General features: G+C 34.2%; 1 long non-coding RNA gene across 1 annotated transcript in view; it reads left to right on the forward strand.

Moving 5' to 3' along the window:
• LOC124215167 (uncharacterized) overlaps nucleotides 1-20,010 on the forward strand; it is a 40,955-nt gene that overhangs the window by 743 nt on the left and 20,202 nt on the right. The window contains exon 2 of the long non-coding RNA XR_006882293.2: nucleotides 18,373-18,832. This is a non-coding gene — a long non-coding RNA (uncharacterized lncRNA). The remainder of the gene's footprint in view (nucleotides 1-18,372; nucleotides 18,833-20,010) is intronic.

Genomic DNA, 20,010 nt, shown 5'->3' on the forward strand with positions numbered 1-20,010 from the left:
CGACGATTACGTTACGTGAAATTGAATAATCGTCGTCGTCGTCGTCGTCTGAAGTAGGAAATGTGTTTTTGTCGTTGTTTTACTATTCGCTAGGGTCACCGCTTTTCTATGTGAACAAAGTGTGGCAAAAAGAATGAAAAATATCGACCGTAGTCTGCAATTGTTTTGTTGATAAAATTCTTCCTACATTCCTATTCACGCTCGTCTCGTTTGCTGAACGGAGAGAACGGAACAAAACAATAAAATTTCTCGCCTAGAAGCATAACATGAGAACGTTGAAATTTCTAGGTCACTTGAACGGAAGTCCCGATATACCAATGTACTATCTAGTTTGCATCAAAAAAAAAAAAAGAGAGAGAGAACATAATTTACTCTCCGTTATAGAACTGGAATCCAATTTTTTTCTAACAGACTTTTAATCGATCATCGACAAAATTTCATAAAATAAACCTATAAAATGGTGTACATACATATAACCTCAAGCTTTATTATCAAGCTCTTTGTTTCCTTCACGCCACCTACGCATATCATCATTTTTCATTAATATATCCTGCTCTTCAACCCGTAATAAAAACAACGACTACGTTCGTATACAATATGTATGTACATTATATATACTTCGTGATCGTTGCACCCGTGTTACACGGATTTACGTTATGCTGTTATGCATGCCTATATTCAATACCGCGTGTTATCATGAGCAATCCTCATGTACACACATGCGTATGCACGTGTATATAACGATAAACAAAGAGCTGGGAGCGAGTGCTATCGGATACCTCTCTCTCTCTCTCTCTCCCTCTCTCTCTTTTCTTTTTCTCTCTCTCTCTTTCTCTCTTTCTTTCTCTCTCTCTGCACACAAGTAGTTGACGACACGACGTATGTACGTACATACGCACAAAGTAGGCATGCATTGTACGCAGCTGCATAAGCAAGGAGCACATGCTTAACGGTCAATATTCATTCGAGGTCGTGTTAAAAGACTTTCTTTTTCTACAGTATATATCCGTACTGTATAGGTATAACAGTGCGGCATTTATTTTCTTATTATTTACCGTTACCGCAGCTTGCATACAGTTGAATAGACGTACACTGATACGAAATAACAAAATGTAGTGGAAGAAGTTGCAGGATAATTAATTTATCATGTTTGTTAGATCGGTGAAAGGTAAAATTTTGCTATTAATCGCATGTCGGAGGAATCGACAATCGATACAATTGATCAGAAATACGATAATCTTGTACGTTGATACACTTTCTGCTCAACGATGATAATCATTTTTCTATAAAATTGCCGAACCAAATGTCAAACTTGTCTACGATCCTACGAACGGAGAAACAGAGAAAGAAAGAAGTATAAATATAAAAATAAGGTACTCGGAACCCGGATTTACAAGTTAGCAATTTATTGGAACTATTTGATTAGTCTTTTCAAAAAAAACTTGCCAAAGAATATCGTGTAAAATCAGTTGCGAAGATAAAATCTTACATACATATTATACATACAATAAGAGTGGACTTAGATTTTTTAATTAACTTTTTACGATCTTCGACGGAGTCCGGCCATTTTTTCAAATTTATACTATACTATGAATATATACTATATGATAATAAAACTCTATTCACGCAAATCATTTACAATCGTTGTCTTTTACTGCGCAAAATCCTGAGGAGACAAAAATTAATCGAAAGAATATATCGGGAATACTGTTCACGGTGCATAGAAAGACGAATAGAATTTTAATGTCGCAAGAGAAAACGATTTACGAAAATAAATAAATTTTTACGAAATACAAAAATGCAATACGTAGTTACGATTCCGGAGTTAATATACTTGTCGAAAAAAAATTATCATCGGTGAGGATTCTCGAGGACTCGCGATCACCTCGATCGTGAATCAATTATAAATTGAGGAAGCTTGTCGATTTCCGGAAACGGGGTCTTTGGCAGTTTTCGAGGTCGCGGTCGGATCGCTATTCGGATATAATTGCGGGTATAATAATAACGATAATGACAATAATGATAATAATGATGCTGAGGATAAAGATGAGGATAAGGATGGTAAGCTTCGAGAGAGATTAGTGCTGAAACATGCGCGAAATATCTGCGTAATTCGGGTTGATATCCGTTAAGAGATAGCTCACAATTAATCGATCTATCCTTTGGTATTTGATCGTTGAAGAAGTGAAGAACGTGGGCGGTGACAGAAATGTATATAATTATCGAGATACAGTGTTATAAATTATTCATTTATACATGTACATATATATTCATGAAAATTCACTATACAGAAACGCCACCGACCTCAAATTTTTAATCAACGTTCGTCGGACGATGTTATTTGAACATTTTTAACGACAAGCAAGTTTATATATATACAATCGCGATTGTCATACGTACAAAAAAAAAAATTTTTTAAAATCTCTAAACAATCATTAATTTGGAATTTTAAATACTATGCAAATTTAATCCTGCCAATAAATTGACGGCATATAAAAAACTCAACTTGAATAATATCCAAGCTATTAAGGGGGGAGCCTGCTTTAGAGGCTTCAAAAAAACTATTTTTTTTTTTTTTTGCATAAATGTCTTCCCAAACTATCCAAGAATGTGTCCCTAAAATTTCAGACGCAAATTCGAAATATTTTCGGAGTTACGGAAGAAATAGTGAGCAAGCGTCGAGCAGGTATAAGAGCGGTTTTTTGAAGTTTTCAACCACTTTTTTAAAGAGTCTGAACCAGTTTTTTGAAGTTTTGAACCAGGTTTTTGAAGAGTCTGAAGGGCAACTCTATGGACCAGGAATCGCTGATTAGCATATTAATGCGGTAAGTTCAAGAAAATTACGATTTTTTATATACGAAAACTTTGACGCACGATTTCTCGGTTTTTAATTTTTACGCATTTTCCTAATTGGCGGGAAAGATAGGGAAAAAACTAAACGTCCTATCGAAACGAGACAAATCGCATTGTACTCGGGATTAAATTCTCTTCTAGTTGAACCTAAAAAACCTTAAGAAAGTCGAGATTAACCCACTTTTTAAACAAACTAAAGTGAATTTTTTAATCAAAAAAAAATGTATTTTTTTTTTAATTTGCGAAAAATTGTTGAATTTTTCACTTTTTGTTGAATTTTCTTGGTTTAACTAGAAGCTATACTATTGAGAAGTAAAGATTTTTTTAGGTTCTTTGTTTCAGATGGAAATTGCTACCTGCACCTTTCCCGCCGCACGACAAATGCACACTCGAGACGCCTCGGTGAAATGCTTGTACCAGGCATAATATGACATATATCTTGATGAAAAAATTTAAGAAGACTGCTGAAATATATAACAATAAAACCTGAATGTTTCGTTTCAATCGGATATTTCTTTCCTTCCCAAAAAAATCCTTGAAAAAATCGATTTTGCGAAGCCTCTAAAGCAGGCTCCCCCCTTAATTTAAATACAAACTCGTTTTGTCAATTTTGCACTGCCGGTGCGTGCGGTATTAAGGTCATGCAGTACTCTAAACTTTACCGACCCAGCGAACTCACTGTCTTCATATATCAAACAAACAAACGGAGGGGAATGTAGGATCGGAGTGTAGGAAGGAAAAGGGTGAGTTTGCATGACCTTAAGAATTAATTACGCGAACAAAATATATATGACGTGAGTTTGTATGTTTGGCTCACAATCAGCCGTTAAACTGGCTTATTATTATCCAGTTGCTATATTTGTGCAAAATTTGTGTCCATTTATTTTTTTCATAGAGTATAAAAAACGAGGAGGATTTTAACAGATCTTACAACGTTAATGGTAATTCCATTATACATATGTCATACAAAAGATTTGCACGGTGTAGAAAAAAAAAAAAAAAAAAAAAACAATAAATAAATAAATTCTGATAAAAGTTTGAATTTGATTTTTGATAGAAATAAAATAACGCGTGCGTATGAAATTATTTCCGGAGATATGAAAGGATAAATATACAACGGTATTGAAAATTTGCTTAAAGATATTCATTCGTATCTTAAAGGCCGTGTAAAATGTGAAGAATAAACCATAGCTCTTCGTTCTTTGACAATCTTCAATTTATAGATCGATAAGATATAATCCTGGTATAAACGGCCATCCGGACTTTGAAATTAACGTGTGTAAATCACACCTGTGCCCAGAGCCGAGATATCTCATCTTCATTGTTAACGAGACGCCTCAATACTAACGTAAATGTGATACTCGATCACGTGTGCTCGATTACTCATCTGCAGCGAAGACACGATGTGTTGTAGGCGTCGTCGTTTTTGTGTAAATGTCGGTACAAGGTCCATTGATAGAATATTAAAACATTGAAAATAGCGACACGATCAGTTTCCTGAATTTGCTTGATTTTTCAGTTCCGGTAAATTTGTACCTTCTTCAAACCTCGTCAATATGTAAGTATTACAAAACCTGCGCGATATTTTTGTAATAAATTCAGACGCGTGTAAAATTTTATTACGACCTTAACGACAACTCTGACGCAAAATTTTTATTATATACTTCACCGCTTCAAATTCATTTTCGCCGACAATTTATCCTGGATTGCGTAGAAAAATTATTTCACGAGAAAAAAAAATATACATATATACTATACTATATATATATATTTCAAGATGGTATAATTTCGCTGACTATAATCATAGACATGGTAAATAATGAATTGTAATTCCGATCGTTAACGATGAAATTTCAATGCACGTATGCTATGTTTGAAAAAAACTTTTTCGTCGTTATTTATAGTTTGTCAATCATTGTACAAGATACCGTCAAATTGAATTTTTCTACTTTTCCTTGTCGATTTTCCACTCACTTCTCCGTCAGCTGTTTTTACTTACGAAATGATTGTAAGTATCGCCGATGGACACCCGCGGATGATAAATTTTTCTTCTTATTCAACATTGCATCACGACGCACGTGGTATTTATATATTTTACATATATGAATAATATTAATTGTAGGTAATTGTAATTCATAGACAGTGCATCAAACGGGCAAAAAAAAACGCGTCGTTTTCTTTTCTTTTCTTTCTTTTTTCACCAAGTTCTTATGCAAGTATGCAATTCTTATATCCCTCCTCCATTTGATGCACCTCTTGCGTGCTGACAAGTGTAATTGACAGACCGTAACAGGGCATATATTCTACGCATTTTGTCGTCCTCTTATTATTGTCTTACGTACGAAATTATGCAGGAAGCATTGTATAAATTGACGGGAATCTCGAGGTTGCAAAAATATGCTATGCGGCAGGCAAAGTTAAATATAAAAGAAAAAACAAAATTCCCTTCCTCATCGAACGATGTAACCGAAACTCGTCGATTCGATTTTTTTTCTTCTTTGCACCTTTTTCGATAATCGTAAAATCGTTCACGCAATCTCTGATTACATCGAAACGTGTTCTATTATACGAAAAATCATAATACATATTCTGTATAATTTGCGACGAATTCGCGATTCGCCGAACCAGTTTCTTTCACTCCTTTTCTAACTCGCTGTAAAAAGTTTTCACGTATCATTTGATACCAGCTTTTATATCATGAATATCCATGCAGACGTAGGGCTTCGACGGAACGTGATGTTTTATTTATTTATTTTCTCTAATAAAAAATTTGCCGATATTCAGAATCGTTAGTGTTCACTAAACGCTAAAATTTCAATCAATTTTTATTCGCAAAAAAAACGAAGAACATCCTGTAGGTATAATTTTAATTGAATTTATCACATTCAATATGCCTGATACACAATTCGTATTTAGATAAATCATTGTTAATTATGTACATAAACACTGTAATTAAATCTGTTCAAATTCCAATATCAAAGAACCAGTTTTCTCATATATATATATATATATATACACGTACGGCTATCTGAGAGATGATGATACATTTATGCGGACTTTGCACCGCGCATGCGGCAGCGATAATATGCACTATAAATGTTATCGTCATCGTCGTCACCTCGATTCGACATCGACCTTTATACTCTCGACGATCTGATGTATCGTCATTAGCATTGCCTCGAATATTGCGGACTCGCAAAGATGATAACAATAATACAATTTACATCCTTTTTCATCCTACTTTTCTGCTCGTTCGTCCATTTTAACGACAATTGATATACTTATATAATGCAAATATCCACGACGTTGCTGTACGACACCAATAAACATCGTTGTACAAATTCATACGTTGCATTCGCAATGTGGTTTAAAATTCCGCGGTGATAGGATCTCATGATCTGAACGCGAGGAATATTCCCGTAATTCATTCTATCTTTCAAAAAATTCCAAATGTTTAAAAAAAGAAACAAACAAACGATAATCACATCCGCGTCATAGAAGTGACCTAACAACATAATCCCCTTTTGTTTTATTGTTCATATTCCAGTCGTACAATAGAATCGAATAAAAGTTAACGATGTGATAAAAAACAAAAAAAAAAAGATCGGAACGAAGCAAGAATCAGTGTGCATCGAAAAGACGCTGACCTGAAAACGGAGTTATCGAAAGAACGAGACTGACGAAATAATTGGCTGGTTGCGGAGGGGGAGGAGGGGATATATATGAAAGTATTTGACCAGCTGAGATGAAAGCTGCAAGAATTGATAAATCAAGGGAGGAGGGAGGATGAGGGGAGGGGGAATGATGATTGAAAAAATCGTTTGTGTAATCGGCGTAATCATTTCTCTCCTTTTATACATCTGCTGGACGAAGTGTGCAAATTTCGTCATTACAGGCATACGTACCTAAGTGTAATTTACACATGCCGCGAGATCAACGCAGCTGAGAGCTTTGAAATCTCGAAACGTGCCATTCTATCATATTGACAACAATTAGCCGTGAGTAGGAAAGTTTAAGACCGCGACCAAAGGGTACTTTGTTACGGAATATTGTGAAAGAAATGGTAATTATGTCGATTCGTTGACGAGAAATTATTTAGCAAAAATTAGAAGGACCGAAATTTCGAATTTTCAAATTTGCTATAATCCGATTCCCAGAGTTGACGTTGAAATTGAAAATACGAATTTATACACAAATACTAAACACGTAACAACAATATCTAGAATCTATATGATTCTATACGTATATTATCGTGACGAATTCGGACGATTCTACACTTTGGCTTTTGTATTATTCTGACCTTTAAATTTTTTAATTCCGTATACTAAATATGCATTAGCTTATTTTAAATTTCGATATCGTGGCTTGTGCATTCTTGCATCGATTTCTACATGGTTACATCCGTCATCCGAATCGCATTATCGGATTATCATTTTGAACCGTCGGTTTAATGGTTTTTAAATTTTTGAAAATCTGTATGCCGGCCTCTTGCACAATATTCTGTACAGATAGACGTATAAAAAACGTAAATCACATTTCAGGACGGTATATTACCTACGTATGTATTTACTTACACCTTATACTCGCGTCTTTGCGCAACCGTAATTTTAATCTATCCGATTACCTTATACCCACAATTATACATACATACTATAACCGAAAAACGAGACTCGACTCGATTCCTCTTTCAAAATCCCAAGTTGCGCAATTTCTCGCAAAAATTTAAGACCACACTCTCTCTCTATCTCTCTCTCTCCATCATCATTATTGTTGTTGTTGTTGTTGTTGTTGTTACACATGGTCAAGGTTTCTTAATTTCTGATAATATTTTATAACAATAAGTATACGTATACATTCACTTTACCGTTATATTTTTTCGCTACGAGTTTTTTTTTTTTTTTTTTTTTTTCTTCCATTCTGTTTCTGCTCTCCGAAAATATTTCGAACCACTGAAAACAAAATTAATCAATAATAAACCTAACGATTTACGTAAAAGAAAATTATTATACTTAGGTTTTAAACGTGGTTTTATTTGTGCAGACTGTAATTATACGCAAAAGATTATATACACATATATACATATATATACACATACGTGAAACAAGAAACTTTCATATTAACACTGACCGAATTATGAAAATTTTCGTGTTTTCAATTATTATATGTATGTCTCTGTACAAGTAATGTTGCATTGATTAATTGAAGACGAATTATTGTCGCGAATTTTTATCAAAATAATTAATTTTGAACTTTTCTACTTTTGTCTTTTTATTCCCAATTTTTTCTTTCCTCTTTTTCTTTCAACACAAGTATAATCGTACGTATTTAAGCGATCTACGTGACTGACTGTATTTCGATGAAAAGTTTCAGACCATTGCGTAGATTATTATTTCTTATAATATGTTTTTTATTACACATCATATTATTATGATATGTAGATACGCGTGCATTTATAACGAGTCTGTATTATAGGTATGCGAAGGACCTTTGTTTTGAAGACGACTATCACGTGCGTACTCAATATACTCGTATATACACATATTTGAGATCATTGACACGGAAATCATACACTCATACGTACACATTATTTTAATCTGTCAATACTGCTTAAAGTTTCTTGCTTGTTTCTTTACGTTGGTTTCTTCATTTCTTTTCATTCTCATGTAAGCGTATCACTAATTGTTATTTTTGCTTCTTACTCTTTCATTTTGCGTCTTGCATCATGTATTATAAACTACAGAGTGAGAGAGAGAGAGAGAGAAATTGAACTTGACAATAATTTTTATGAAATATAATTGATCCTGGTTGAAAAAAGGAAATCATCGGACAAACAGAACAACGAATCATGTTCCATGCATTCTTCATTTTCGTTTCTATAATACTACGTACCCCGGTGTAAAACTGAAATTATGAAAATTTAATGATTATTTCCTTGAATTTTTTTTTTTGCATCCACATAACTCATAATTTTTATTTTATGACTATGAATGATCGTTTCTATGCCGTTTTTATTTTTATTTACATATTATACAGATTATACACGTATAACAATCAACGTATCCTATACACAGAAATGAATGAAAAAAAATTCTTGCTATTAATATTGTACTATACCTGCGATATATTGTGAGAAAAATTTCGACCATTTTTATCCGAAGGAAAATAAAAGGCATTGGCAACGGAAAGAAAAAAATGGATTTAAAATCAAATTCGTTCGAACGATGCCTGTACAATAATAATAATAATAATAATAATAATAATAATAATAATAATAATAATAATAATAATAATAATAACAATAATAGATGAGTGACCGAAGCGTAAAGCGGTAGAAAAAAATTAGTTTGTAACTCACGCAATATAGGAAAAGGGGAAAAAATATTGTCTGAATAATTATCGCAATAAGTTAACTAACGCATATATGTATGTATACATGCGCATGTATCTTGTAAACCATACAATACACCTGAACAATGTTAATACAATATAAGGATAGATAATTTACATATTTATACATACCTTGTATAAAATTTATATAACTTGTACGCGGAAATAAATTTTTCTCTCATACGCGATCGATTTTAAATATGTATTATACGCGTAATATTTTTTTGCATTTTATTTATCGTCGATCATCTCTTCACGTCCGTATTTTATAAACGACACCGTCTATCGTCGCGCCGTGTGTTTAATCGTTATTCCGTGTTAGTTGACGCGAGGATAAATTTGAATATCCGAAGTTCACCTACGGTCACCAATCGAAACGAGTGACGGTCGTTCAGGTATTTAACAAAGCCTTGAAACGTACGGACGAATTATACTTTTTGCCGATTACGTCTCTGACCTGTTTGACAGAATTTTTCTGCCGACGATCATACGTCGGATTTATTTTATTTAATCAATCTCTTTTTCAACAATTAATCGCGAAATTGTAAAAATAAAAAGAATCGTACGAATAATTATTCGGCATTATTTTTCGCTGTTATCCACCGATTTTCTTCTTCTTATTATTATTATTGTTGTTGTTGTTATTATTATTCGCAAATTTTTTTAATCGTACAACTTTGGTATCCATATCAAGTCTTTCGTTGTTATTATCTACACTTTTCACGTTACAACTCGTCAATTTTTCTTCTTTTTTTTTTCCCCCCCATTTTCTGTCTCACGCACAAGCTGTTTTTCGCTTTGTCACGATTCTACGTTTCTGACAAATCAAAGATGAGAACTTTAAAGAAGGTTTAATTTTTTTGCGAGAAATTTAGCATAATTAAAAAGGTGATAAAAAAAAAAAAGTAGAGTAATTTATTCTCCTTGCCTTTTGGCAGCGATTCTTGTTTTTTTTTCCCCGCTACGCGATTCGACGCACGCCTCAAGTGCGAATCGTGATGTAATTTCTCTCCACGTGACGCAGGAATTGTTCGTTTCTAGGTTCGAGGTTCTTTTTTATCCTCTTTCGCGCGTCAATTGTCATTTCCTGCATATACGTGCAACGGCTGAACCGATGCTAATCAAAAATCGCCAAGATATATTTAGCAGGTGAAACGTCATCGTTCCGTCAATCCGATTTATGGATCATGCCACGGGATCAATTGTATTATACCCACTTCCTAATCGAGTCGATATTTATGTATATTTATGTTGATCGTTCATTGAAGAATAGAAACAATTCTATCTTCGTCGTTGATGATACGTTTATTTATTGGTATAATTTTTTTATTTTTTTTTCCTCTCCACGACCTTCCGTGAAGAAATATCTTACACAAAGAAATTTATTATTATTCACTTGCTTCCGTTGTTTACCGATTTATTTAAAAAACTTGATTTCATCGAAAAAAAGAAAAGAAAAAAAAAACATTCAAGGACAGTATAATCAATCATTCGGTCAAACTTACACGCGTTATATAATTTTAAATTAAGAGACGATTTTTATTATTCTATCGTATCAAAAATCTTGGAAATCGTCGTGAAAATTTTACACCTGTAAAGCAACGTATCAATTCAATTATCGTAGGTAAATATACATATGTATACATATATGTGTAAGCATCAATAAATTACGTGGCACATTTTTTTCTCGTGAAAGATTACGAACGAAAGTATTATAATTAAATCTCGCGAAGTCGTCTCAATTTTGCAATTCTGCAATTTGTATGCAATTTCGCTTTAGGAGAAACGTAAATTGAGAAAATTTACAAACTGTACGATATAACAACAGTTAGGCGAGACTAAAATTAGGTGATTAGTTTTAATCAAATTCTAATGACCAGGGAATTTATTAAATGTATGATTTATCATAAACGTTGAAGAATTTGTACTGCGAATTAAAAATTTTTCTATTATAGTTGTACAGTTAATCGTAGAGGGTTTTTTTTTTTTTGAATAAATGTATGTCATACTAACGAGCTGGTTGAAAAAAAAAAAAAAATTCATCGCAAGTGCCGACGAGTCGAATAATCGAACACCATCGTTTGTGAAATGACACTATAATTTTCCCACGTACAGCATCGTTTCAGTAAATATATAAATTATTATAATTCGCCGGCAGCGTGTGTTTAACCGTCACAAACGCGAACGCACGTATGCCTTTGCACACTCGCGTCTCTGCGTTATACCTAAATTCATTTGGGTCAAGAGAACGTGTCCGAGTTACTTCACAAATCGCGTCAATCACTTACAAACAAAATATAGATATATGTTTATTTAAATACATGTATAGCGGACCAAAGTTATTATATCGTGACATTTTACGCTTCGCCGCCTTTCGTAACTTACATTTTGCATCAGAGTTTTCATTTGGGCTGATCGTACTTATGACTTCAAGTGTTACACGGTCTGTAACATGCTTCTGCGTACAGGATTATTCAAAGATGCGTGCTGCAAGCTTTTTTTCTTTTTTTCTTTCCCCCCCCCCCCCTTTTTTTTTTAATCTTTTTTGCAAAATTCCCCAGAAAATTTCGCGGGATTTTCTTTAATCCAGTTCCTTGCAATTTTATTATAGGTATCAGAAATGAAATTTGCATGGAAAAGAAAGAAGAACGATGTGAGTGGATTATCTCAATAGCTACATCGTTCGTTGATCCAAGCACGAATTAACGGTGATCAAAAATAATCGATCATTTTTTCCCGATTAATCGATTAATTTTCAAACTCGATTAATCGACTGATTCGATTATTTTTCCTCGCAATCTGTGTTTGTTTTTCACTCCCGTACAATAAGTGAAATATGAATGAATATTTTTACATGAAATTGAAAAATAATTCAATGAGACAATAAATTATCATGAAACTTTGTCGCCATTAGGACTGGATACTGAAATTCATGATTTCAAATACACCTTTTCAAAAAAAATACAAAACAATCGTTAACCGATCAATTTTTACCGATTCAATCGAGTCGCGTTCGATTATTCTTCTGGACGCGATTAATCGATGCATCGATTATCTGTAGCTTCGTTGCAATCACAGATTTATACCTCCGGAACCATTTAATTTTTTTACATATGTAATAAATAGATGTCATGTAGATACACGTGATATTTACAGAATTTTCTCTACAATACGCATACGTATGTATTTATACAATTCTCTCTTATTCCGCAGACTCCATATCCGTCTGTAATCTATTTATTTGCAGTCTCACGATTAATGATTGGAAGCATTATTATTCTTTCATTGCTGTTGCGTATCTTACCTGCGAGTCGAATTGCGAACCGTGACGAACTTGTAGTAATAAGGGTATTCTATCATGTTATTATACCGCTATTAACCGTCGATAATTGCAGATGAACAACATTCAAATAATTCTTATAAATATATCGGTTCTTAATACATGTATTATATGTATTCTCAAGTGCAGGAGACGCTAGCTAAATTGAAAATAAATAATCGGGAAAGGCTGAAACACAAGATTGAAACAAAAAAATGCGGATACACGTGTTTGCAAATTAATGTAAATTAACAGCGTACCGGCCCGATAAGTCGTTTAAATAACCGAAAATTATACAGTCTGCACATTCTTGAAATTTCATGGTCGAGATATGAGGTCGTGTTGTGCTACGTTTCGCTCATATGTTTAAAACTGCTTTTGTATCATAATAATACGTTTCCATTCTTTATTATTGAATATCGATCGATTTCCTTCTTTTTTTTTTTTTTTTTTTTTTTATTTTCATACGATCAAAGTCACAAATTCTCTTAACCGAAATTGGATCGACTATAATTTTACCCACTTGGCATGATTTTTTTCCACCCCGAATAACGTATCATCATTGTTTTCAGATTCTTTTCACCCTGATCATAACACGCGTCTTCGGTAAATTCTGAATTTTTTCAAAATAATTGTCAAAGAATGTGGAATCGCAAAACGTTCAGGAATTCAACGTTGAATCGTCAGTTTAAAGAATTGTCAAAAATTATACCGAAAATTGATAAAAACGTGCATGTTTGCAAAGTTATACGACATAACAATATAATCGTTTTATTTTATTTATTTATTTTTTCTTTTTCTTCTATCGCGTTACGACTATTGAATCTTTTTTCGAACCGTGTCGAGGATCTGATAAGAGATACTAAATTTGCATTCTAAGATCATTCGTCTAGCTTACGATTATCGTGTAATGTACGCAGCAACGACGCTCCAACTTCACAGATAAACGCGAATAGAATATAATAGATGTACACGCGTATATATACGTACACACATGGTTTATTATAGAACCTTTGATCCACGTGCCAACGCAACGTCACGCGTAACGCACACTTGATCGGTAATAAATTCAATAATTTCTGCGGCAGGAAAAAGTGGGGCGACAAACGGAGCTCGAAATTTCAACTTGACGAGGATCTTTGCACTTGACTGCGCAGCGTTTTCCATTATCACGTGTAAACAATGATAATTGTATCTGCTGAGTATCCATCGGTCAGCGCAATAAAGCTTTTTTCATTTCATTTCGTTCCATTCCATTTCATTTCGCGAGGCTGAAGTAAGTAACCTCAGCGTAACGAAACACTGAGGGAAAGAATTACTATTTTGCAATTTTCTAGTGACTTTGAAGTGGTCAAGTTTTCAAAATACATAATCTACCGCATTTCATAGATTCCCAAAGAAATGAAGCTACGGGCTTTTTGAGACGTCAATCGTTAGAATAACGTTACTAACTTCAGCCTCGTTTCATTTCACTAAATTTCCTTTCATTTTATACCCGCACACACAAGTAGAAGAATCGCTTCAACATTTTCAATTTTCAATTTTTACTTCATATTTTATTCCAACTTTTAATTTTCTAACTAGCCTTGTTCACCAACAGTTTTCATTATTCAATTTTCTACATTCCCAAGAACCCTCCAGAGAATCTTAATTGACGGTATGCTCAAAAATAAAGAAAAAAAAAACGCGACGAAATTAACAGAAGTTTCTTTGTACGAGGAAAAAGATTTCATTTTAATACATTTCACCTGCGCAGCTCCAGTCATATGCCTGATTAGTATTAATTAGCATCAAGATATTCGAGTATCGAAATTTTGAAATTAAATAAAAGAGAGTGACGAAAAAACAAAATTAAAAAACTTTAAAGTCTTGCGGAATTTAAAGAGAACATTTTTTCATCAACGTACGTATATTATGTAGAGCGCACGTCGATATCGGAATCCGATTAAGAATAATCTGCCCGCAACGTCAGTTCTGGTCATTCGCCTTTCACCTCGCGTCTTCTTGCAACATTGCTGCAACCTCGACTTGCTAACATGTCATCCTTCGCCAACACTAAAATGCGCAAGGATTATGGGTGAAATTCTTTCTTCAAGTATATATACAAAAAAATTCAACCTCGATTATCACGTGAATCCTGTTTCCGGTGAACTCTTCCCGATCAATCGCGTTAGGTATTCCACAAAAAAAAAAAAAAAAGACAATAGTAGAAAAAAAGACACAAAGAGTGAGGGATAAAAAATACGCGAATGAAAAAGTTCCACGCTAATTTTAATCTTGTATGCATATATATTTTATATTTCCGTATCCAGTCGCGTAATTTCCGAATGATCGACGATATTCTCGTTGTTGTTGTTATTATTATCGGTGTATATAATGTCAGCCGACACGAGACACGAGTTTCGGGGCATAAATTGGCAAACGGTTCGTATCTATAATATATGACACGCGTGACTCGGAAGCGGAAATTTAATGTATAATAACAACCTTGGTTAATGTCAGTGTCAGCGGCTTGGAAAACCGATTAGAACCGGCTACGGTATCGTCGGTGTACGTGACGCTTGTTGCAGGCGTATAAATAAATAAATAAATAGTAAAAAGAAAAAAGAAACTAAAAGGATAACGCTCAAGGAATGATCGCACACGTCGATTCGGCGCGTCGTCGACAAAAGTGGTGGGTGTTGTTGGCGTGAGAGCGAAAGAAAACAAAAAAAAAAAAAAAGAAAGAAAGAAAAAACAAAAAGGACGTACGAGATTTTACAGCGAAAACGAACCCGATACAATCGAGTTAAATTTAATCGAGTCAAAGTTTAACGAGCAACGGGTGAACTTTCTACGACAAACACGGCGAAACGAAATTATTTTTACTGTATGTGATGAATTTTTTTTTTTTTTTTTTTCCAAATGTACCGTTTATCCGCACGTGATAATCTCAAATTGACACGCGTCGAGATAAGAAATGTGACTGTAAGCGACGATAACGAATACTTACAATTAGTATCGCCGACATTTCGAGATCTGTACGCGTGTACAACACAAGATACGGAGAAACTGTACCACTTGATAAAAACGTCTGTAGATAGGTATGAAATTTTTTTACCGCGTAATTATACCTGAAATTTATTTTACAAAAAAATTGAAATTCATTGCCGAATTATAATCGATACTTAAGATTTTCAAAAATATGTCTGACGATTTTTCTTGTTCTTAGCAGACCGAGAGAAAACGAAACAAAGACAAATGGAAAAAAAAAAAAAAAAAACCAGCAAACTTACGCTCGCGTTAACTCAACCGAGAATCGCAAGTATGAAATATATACGAGTCCGGTTGCGTTACGTAAGAATTCCAACAATCGCGTGAGTCACAATTTTGCAAAGAATTGCATACTCTGCTAGAAAAGTTATATACAGCTCTGGTATTAGCGTGGTAAAATTGTCCCGGTACATGGATTGAATTCCATTGTCCCGCAGCTGATTGTTGAGAAACTAAAATAAACTACGATAATTTAGAGGATAATAACTACGGTACAAACGTTGATTGCAGAAAATAAAATAAAATGCCGTGTACCTGATTCGCCGGGCTGGCAGGTTAAGCGTAAAAAAAAAAAAAAAAAAAATGAGGAAAGAAGAAAAAACGACGACTGGCAAACGCGTTGTAAAGAAATCCATGAAAATTCATTGATAATTATCGGCAACTTTATTAGCCGTTGCAACAAGGTGGGTAAACTTTGTTTTCAGAGGTGCTGATCCTTTTGCTTGTGCAATAACAGCTGCAGCATAGATTCTCGACGTTTAACCTCAATATAGACACCGGGTGTAGATAATAGTTAATTAGATACAGGAGAAGAAAAAAATATCGCCGTTATCGAGAGTTATCTCATCACTCATGTGCACGTACATATATATATATATATATATATACATATTTGCAACACTTGTAAGACTCTCGAACCTTGGACCGACTTTCAGATTCTATTGTGCTTTAACGTCGATGCGACGAAGAAGCGTCCGATTCGCGATGAGTCGATGAGAAATAAAATTAACCAAAAGAAAAAAAAAAAAAGAAACGAGTTAAAAAATGCAAAATCAAAACTCTGCATATTCACCGTAGACATATTATATGTGTAATAAAATTAATCCTTGAAAGATTTGTTCCAAAAATTTTCATCCGTCACGAGATGAGAGGAAGAGAAATGAGAAATGTGTCTGTTTGTGTTTTTTTGCTTATTTTGGTTATAAATAATTTTATTCCTTAGTACCATTCCGTTTGCAAAAAAAAAGAAAAACATTATCAAAAGAAGAAAAAAAAAAAAAAGGCAAAAACGAAACCCGTCCCGTATGCCATTAATTCTGAATAATTATTACACTCTCTACGGTTGGTTCGCCGACTATACGATCTGTGCGTGTGTGTGTAAGAAACGATTTTGAAGAAGCCGTAAATGGTGGGAGAAGTCGCAGAAGTAGGCATCGATGCGAGATACGAGACGGGCGTGATAGCATCGCTGAGCAAATTGATCGGTAGAGCTGTTAGTAAGGCTCGAGACGCGGTTGAACGAGGTGGCCGATTCGTGAAGCTCTCGAGATTCGCGGCTGAAGCCCCCGTTGCGGGAAGATAGCGAGCGGAGTTGCGTTTTCGACCATATCTCGACCGTAAATTGGTCGATTGTGCATCGCGTCGAATCCTGCGGGTGTGAAAATCTTGCGTGTCGGTGTTTTCGATTAGATTTATATTTATACCTGAGAAGTATCACGCATATGTATTTATGTGTGTGAAAATCTGCAGTGAAAATTCGTCGTAGAAATCATGAGTAAATGAGGATATTTTAAGTTTCAATGAAAATTAGCCGCGAAAGTGTCGCAGTTAATTTACTCGGTGCTCGAATTTGAATTCGTGAATTTTTTTTTTTTGGTCTTGATGAGACTTTTTATGCACGCAAACACTTCAACACCGTGATTCGTTCAGAATGTAAGATTCCGCTTGATGTATTCGTTGTATTGTTTCGTAAATTATTATATATGTCATGTATAATTGGCATAAAATAAGGTTAATCATATTTTTGGCTAAGATAATCAGCTCGACGTGGTATGATAATTAATTACGTATTGTACCAGGCGAAAACAGTATCAAAGAGGAAAGAATTACGAAATAAAAACTGATCAAGGACAACCGAGGTTCATCAAGTTGATTGGATTTATTAATTACGAACAACTTTCGAGACGTAATCGAAAAAACTTGTGATATGTTTTAATAAATCTTGGGTTATCAAGAAATGGCCTGACTTTAAATTCTTATAGAGATCTTCGATTGACCGAAAAAATAACCAGTGAAACAAATCAATATGTGAATATTTTGCGTATAACGAACCGATGCGATTTCGTGATTTCGTTTCCAATACATGATTTATCTTACCAAAAATCAATATCCGTACTGACGTTTTCTGTACAATTTATTCAACAGCGAAATTACGAACTATCATCCATTGAAATTGGATAAACTATAAAAATTTCCAACAAACACATTAATTGTTGAACTACGTCGATCGAGGTTTCTAGTTTCCTGATAAAACTCACGATCAATAAAACTCCGTTTTTCAATTCCTCTATTTCGACGCAATTTAAATCGGATTTTACCTACACTCCATGCATCCTAAAAGTTGAAAGAAAGAAAGAAAGAAAAAGATGAGATTGCTATAATTCGTTTTTCATCTCTATTCTCCTTCACCTGTTTCGCATAAAAATTTTCCTATCACACCTTGTTTAACATACATTTTAAATATGGTTGAAATTTTTATTAGAAATCTGTGATTTTTGCAGGCGGTGAAACTTGGCGGTGATAAGTGGCGTTGCAACAATTCTGACGAAATATACATGCCTGCCAAGGCGTATACGTGTTCGTAGTAGACACACTCGCGTTCGCGTTGCGAAATTTTTTAATTTCGCGCGGTTTGAGAAGGTCTTTTGTTCCGAGTAAAAAAAAAAAAAAGAAGAAAAAAAAATCACAATTATATAAATAAATAAAAGAAAATAATAAAAGTAAAACAGAAAGACTTCACGCGCGTTGGTGAAACGGAAATCAGAATCAAGATGAAGCTCGAGGGGAACAGCTCGAGAGACGACGACTCGAACGGGATTTTATTGCAGCCGAGAAAAGGCTCGGTCAGACTTCAGATCCTCCCAGCTCAGCCAAAGACCATAACCCATCTTCCGAAGAGGCCGCCCGTTGATCTCGCGTTCACTGACCTCACCTACAGGGTTCGAGAAGGACGAAGAAACAGTGAGTATTATACCTTGCTTACCTAAAAACATTCCGGACACGGCCGCAATTTTGTGCGTGTCGGGGTTTTTGACGCTCAGAAACTCAAATCCGAAGTCGTTTCGAAAAAACGGCAAAATTTGACTTTTTTTTTTTTTTTTTTATTTGCATTTTATTCAAGAACCGCCATCGACGGATGAAAAATTACCTGACCATCGCGTAGAGCGGAAAATTCTACATCGAATTATGTACCCATGTGTCGGAAACGGAGTCGGATTAGGAAAATTAATCGTATGAAAGAAAAAAAAAAAGAAATTGTTTCCCAGACGCCGTCGATAAGTAGAATTTCTTTTTTCTTCATTTTTTGATCCGACATAATTTGATGTAAAATTTTCCGCTCTACGCGGTGGTCAAGTCATTATTATTCAGAAAACGTTCAGTTTCTCAAAATTCATTCGATTGTTTCGATTGGTATAATTATTATAGTTACGCAACGTTTTTTTTTTCCTGCACTCAACAGACTTGTCTTTGCGATGAAAATTATACATTCGTTTGATCATGCTGCACTTGATCATATCGAATGAAATATTTTCTCAATTGTTCGTAACAAACGATACATAATAACGTTTGGAATTAATTAACGACGAATCCGTTTTGTAGAATCACAAGAAATTTCGAACAATCAATTCTCAAATATCGTTCTGAGGTGCTGAATCTGACAATGTAACAATAGAAAAAAATAAACATCCTCACATTTTGTTGATTTTTTTTTTTTTCAAACAATTGAATAAATTATAAAACTTCCTCTTGATCCGTATAATAATGTATCAGTCATTCCTTGCGTATACTTTATAATGTGAAATTTTTTGAATAGTCGGATAATATTTATACAGCAAACATGTCATGGTATAGACGATATATTCCTTATTACTTTAAATATACGTATTTTTTCTTACTCCTAATCCGGCAAAAAGATAACGCAATAATCTTGTTTGTAATTACTCCGTGTTTACCGGAGCACAAGTATTATATTAGTGTTATTTTTATTATCATCATCGTCATCATCGTCGTAACTTTTATTTCCCACCGTAAACAAATTAGCGTTAAATTACAATACTGCTAATAATGCTGAGAGAAAAGTATAGTAAAAAAGTGTCAAACCTTGCCTGCGTACCAAATATCGAATTCGCAAACTTACT

This window comes from Neodiprion pinetum, chromosome 3 (genome assembly GCF_021155775.2).
Source record: "Neodiprion pinetum isolate iyNeoPine1 chromosome 3, iyNeoPine1.2, whole genome shotgun sequence".
NCBI classification, from domain to species: Eukaryota; Metazoa; Arthropoda; class Insecta; order Hymenoptera; family Diprionidae; genus Neodiprion; species Neodiprion pinetum.